The following is a 5000-nucleotide window of genomic DNA, read 5'->3' as shown; positions in this document are numbered from 1 at the left end:
TGTTGTCATTTATTTCAGATATATTTTTTTACATGTTATGCTGTAGTGTAAACTGTAAAGCACCCTGTGCATTCGTGCTGTGATGGGTGCTGTATAAATAAAGGTCATTCATTCATTCGTCCATTCATTCACAACAGCCCCGCAGAACTCTAACCCCATATGCTTGCCTGTACCTAATATGTAGTGTTATTGTTTGTTTGTACAGTGTCTGTACATGTCTGATGTAAATATTTAACCTGTTCTTAATGACCTGTAATGCCATATATGTTATGCTTTCTTTTTTAGCGGCTTTTTAACACCAGGCCCGGGGACAACAGTTGAACATTAGCTTTTGGCTAACACTGTCTCACACATTTACATTTATGTTCATTAATGTGTGCTGCTGTCCCTGTTCACACTGTCTCACACATTTACATTTATGTTCATTAATGTGTGCTGCTGTCCCTGTTCACACTGTCTCACACATTTACATTTATGTTCATTAATGTGTGCTGCTGTCCCTGTTCACACTGTCTCACACATTTACATTTATGTTCATTAATGTGTGCTGCTGTCCCTGTTCACACTGTCTCACACATTTACATTTATGTTCATTAATGTGTGCTGCTGTCCCTGTTCACACTGTCTCACACATTTACATTTATGTTCATTAATGTGTGCTGCTGTCCCTGTTCACACTGTCTCACACATTTACATTTATGTTCATTAATGTGTGCTGCTGTCCCTGTTCACACTGTCTCACACATTTACATTTATGTTCATTAATGTGTGCTGCTGTCCCTGTTCACACTGTCTCACACATTTACATTTATGTTCATTAATGTGTGCTGCTGTCCCTGTTCACACTGTCTCACACATTTACATTTATGTTCATGAATGTGTGCTGCTGTCCCTGTTCACACTGTCTCACACATTTACATTTATGTTCATTAATGTGTGCTGCTGTCCCTGTTCACACTGTCTCACACATTTACATTTATGTTCATTAATGTGTGCTGCTGTCCCTGTTCACACTGTCTCACACATTTACATTTATGTTCATTAATGTGTGCTGCTGTCCCTGTTCGCGTCTATTCGAAGCCTAACCTGTTCATGCTTCCGCGTTCGCATTTTACGCTCTGATTGCCCACTGACGTTTCTGGTCGCACCAATCGTGTGACGCCTGTTTCTTTCGCCGGTTAAGCTTAGGCACTCTTTCGAAGTTGGTTAAGGTTAGAGTTGTCTTTAGAGCAGGGCGATAGAACGCCAGCCCTGATTCCAAACTCTAACCTTAACCAACTTCGAAAGAGTCGCCTTAACCAGTGATAAACTAGGCGTTAGGTAGTTTGCAGGCTGTTCGAGGCGGAAATGGGCGCGTCACGCGATCGGGCGCACATGTCACATGACCAGAAACGTCCGTGGCCAATCAGATCGCACCAGAAACGGCAGTGGCCAATCAGATCGCACCAGAAACGGCAGTGGCCAATCAGATCGCACCAGAAACGTCCGTGGCCAATCAGATCGCACCAGAAACGACAGTGGCCAATCAGATTTGCAAAACGCGAACGCGGAGGCATGAACCGGTTGGTATTCGAATAGACGCGTCGCTGTTCAAATAACGTTTAAACTGAAACTGGAGCGTTAAGCTGAGCGGCTGGCGAGGCGACACCAGCTGCTGTTTCTCAGTAATAACATGAAGATGGTCTTTTCACAGATTCTGATGTATTTGGACGTTGTGTATTTGGAGCTTTGGACAGCAGGTGGCGCCGCGTGGGGATGAGTTCGAATTTTCGAATTTTCGAATAGTCGTGCCGGTCGGAAAAATATATATATAATTATTATATATATTTTTTTAAGTGAAGCAAACCATTCTTATTTAAATTCATTTTTATATTTAGAGGCAGCCTAATTTCCATAGCCTAATTGATCTAAATGATGTTTCTGTTTGTTTATTAAAACCGGTTGACAGGCCAATATGCAATGCTGTTATTATTATTATGGGCTACGATGGGGAACGGTGTCATTTTGATTTATCGTCGGTCAGCTGAGCCCGATCAACGTTCTGAAGGATTATCTCTGAAGTGCCTATTTATGTGCAACGCCCTTTGATTTGAATGATCCATTCTATTAAAAAGAATAACTGGGGGAGCTCCAGTAGCTCACCGCGTACCTCGGACGCTATTTCGGCGTCGGGGACAACCGTGCGCGTCACGGATCTGGGGTACACGAGTTCGACTCCCGGACTCGCCGTATTTTCTCAGAGTGTCTTTCCCCCGATCTGTACCCCATTCAACCTGTTTCTGTCGGTCATGCTTGACCAGAAAAAGCGATAAACGCTAAAAGAACCAGCTGACTGGTCAAAGTTTAAAAAAAATAAAAATAATAACTGAATTGAACTGAAACTGAACATTTGAACAGAAACAAGAAAAAAAACGATTTCGTGTTTTATTTTTTTAAATTTTTTGTGGTTGAATTTTCGAATATTCAGTCTAAGAACAGTAGACTATTTGAAAATGATTTTGGTCAGTGATGCACATCCCAAGTGGGGCGCACGGAGCGAGGGAGACAACCGTTGCAACGTAACTAAGTTCAATATAAGTCTAGTTGACTCTAGTAAATGTATGAATTAGTCAATTTAATATAGTATGTTCTGGTGAGTAAATAGGGGTGGGATTAAATAACTGTATGCTTCTTCCCACTCCTTTTCAAATATGTAAATGACAAAAACTAAAATATTAAGATGTTCTTTTGTCCCTGAACGGGAACAGACAAAACTACTATCACTATGAACCATCACTTCATTTGTCAACATACTAAATATATGTATAATACATATTTGATATTTCTGCATCAAAACAGAGCGGTCATACGATGGACAACATGCCACTGAGACTGTCAAACGTGAGTCCGACTGTATGTCACAAAGTGCCAATAAAACCACATGGCTCCCTAGACTTCCCAGACATTTGAGTCAGAAGACGGTGTTTAAGTATGCAGCCTTCACACAATCGGGATTGTCCTTTGAAGACAGGAGTGCTTCATCGTAATTCCGCGAGGAAATGTGATATCGATATTACGTTTCATCAAACAGCCCCGTTGAATAATTCAAAGGCATTACTACGTGATATATCATTTTACACAACATTGGCGAGAGGTGGATAACACTTCAAGCAGAAAAACACAGCAGAACTAGGTGCACGCGACCGCTGTAAGATACCGACATGAAGAGAACAGAGGAGGCTTAGCCCTTCCCCTTAACTATTGTACTGAGACGGTCCCTATTGTACTGAGACGGTCCCTATTGTACTGAGACGGCCCCTATTGTACTGAGACGGTCCCTATTGTACTGACCTACCCTCTCAAACCTGCACACACAGACAACACAGCCACAGGTTAGCATCAAGGCCACCTAATCATCCCTCCAACCTTAATTGACTGATATCAATCCCTGTCTCCTGAGCCGTTCAGCCATTGTGTAGTGTGACGTGTGCCTGGTGCCAGTGTAATGGCAGCCATTGTGTAGTGTAATGTGTGCCTGGTGCCAGTGTAATGGCAGTCATTGTGTAGTGTAATGTGTGTCTGGTGTCAGTGTAATGGCAGCCATTGTGTAGTGTGATGTGTGCCTGGTGCCAGTGTATGGTAGTCATTGTGTAGTGTGATGTGTGCCTGGTGCCAGTGTATGGTAGTCATTGTGTAGTGTGATGTGTGCCTGGTGCCAGTGTATGGTAGTCATTGTGTAGTGTGATGTGTGCCTGGTGCCAGTGTATGGTAGTCATTGTGTAGTGTGATGTGTGCCTGGTGCCAGTGTATGGTAGTCATTGTGTAGTGTGATGTGTGCCTGGTGCCAGTGTATGGTAGTCATTGTGTAGTGTGATGTGTGTCTGGTGCCAGTGTATGGTAGTTATTGTGTAGTGTGATGTGTGTCTGGTGCCAGTGTATGGTAGTCATTGTGTAGTGTGATGTGTGTCTGGTGCCAGTGTACGGTAGTCATTGTGTAGTGTGATGTGTGCCGGGTGCCAGTGTAATGGTAGTCATTGTGTAGTGTGATGTGTGCCGGGTGCCAGTGTAATGGTAGTCATTGTGTAGTGTGATGTGTGTCTGGTGCCAGTGTACGGTAGTCATTGTGTAGTGTGATGTGTGTCTGGTGCCAGTGTATGGTAGTTATTGTGTAGTGTGATGTGTGCCTGGTGCCAGTGTATGGTAGTCAGTGTGTAGTGTGATGTGTGTCTGGTGCCAGTGTATGGTAGTCAGTGTGTAGTGTGATGTGTGCCGGGTGCCAGTGTACGGTAGTCATTGTGTAGTGTGATGTGTGTCTGGTGCCAGTGTATGGTAGTCAGTGTGTAGTGTGATGTGTGCCGGGTGCCAGTGTACGGTAGTCATTGTGTAGTGTGATGTGTGCCTGGTGCCAGTGTACGGTAGTCATTGTGTAGTGTGATGTGTGTCTGGTGCCAGTGTATGGTAGTCAGTGTGTAGTGTGATGTGTGCCTGGTGCCAGTGTATGGTAGTCAGTGTGTAGTGTGATGTGTGCCTGGTGCCAGTGTAATGGTAGTCATTGTGTAGTGTGATGTGTGCCTGGTGCCAGTGTAATGGTAGTCATTGTGTAGTGTGATGTGTGCCTGGTGCCAGTGTAATAGTAGTCATTGTGTAGTGTGATGTGTGCCTGGTGCCAGTGTAATGGTAGTCATTGTGTAGTGTGATGTGTGTCTGGTGCCAGTGTATGGTAGTCAGTGTGTAGTGTGATGTGTGCCTGGTGCCAGTGTAATGGTAGTCAGTGTGTAGTGTGATGTGTGCCTGGTGCCAGTGACAGTGTATGGTAGTCAGTGTGTAGTGTGATGTGTGCCTGGTGCCAGTGTAATGGTAGTCATTGTGTAGTGTGATGTGTGCCTGGTGCCAGTGTATGGTAGTCAGTGTGTAGTGTGATGTGTGCCTGGTGCCAGTGTATGGCAGCCATTGAGCCTGTGTAGCCAAGGTTAGGTGCTACCAGTGGTGGTGAAGGAGGCAATTTCCACCCTACATTGTAG

The sequence above is a fragment of the Notolepis coatsorum genome (assembly GCF_963971535.1).
Source record: "Notolepis coatsorum genome assembly, chromosome: 17".
NCBI lineage: Eukaryota > Metazoa > Chordata > Actinopteri > Aulopiformes > Paralepididae > Notolepis > Notolepis coatsorum.
This window is presented reverse-complemented; position numbering follows the sequence as displayed.